Genomic DNA, 445 nt, shown 5'->3' with positions numbered 1-445 from the left:
AGCCCCGGCACAGCCCGGTTCCCTCAGCCCGAGAGAGCCCCGGCACAGCCCGGTTCCCTCAGCCCGAGAGAGCCCCAGCACAGCCCGGTTCCCTCTCTCAGCCCTCCCGGAGCCTCAGCACAGCCCGGTTCTCTCTCTCAGCCCTCCCGGAGCCCCGGCCCGGCCCTCACGGCGGCCCTGCGGCGGTCGCTCGGCAACGGGGCAGCGGCGCTGGGCCGCAGCACTCGCGGCTGGGCGGGATCCCCACAAAGAGCAAAACAAATTTTTTTTTTTTTTTTTTTTTTTTTTTTTTTTTTTTTTTTTTTTTTTTTTTCTTTCTTTCTTTCTTTCTTTCTTTCTTTCTTTCTTTCTTTCTTTCTTTCTTTCTTTCTTTCTTTCTTTCAGACAGGCAATTTGGACTAAGAATAAAATGAATAAAATGACATGAATATAATCATGGGAGGAT

Source organism: Malurus melanocephalus, unplaced genomic scaffold, assembly GCF_030028575.1.
Source record: "Malurus melanocephalus ecotype Western Australia unplaced genomic scaffold, MMel_1.1 scaffold_289, whole genome shotgun sequence".
NCBI lineage: Eukaryota > Metazoa > Chordata > Aves > Passeriformes > Maluridae > Malurus > Malurus melanocephalus.
This window is presented reverse-complemented; position numbering follows the sequence as displayed.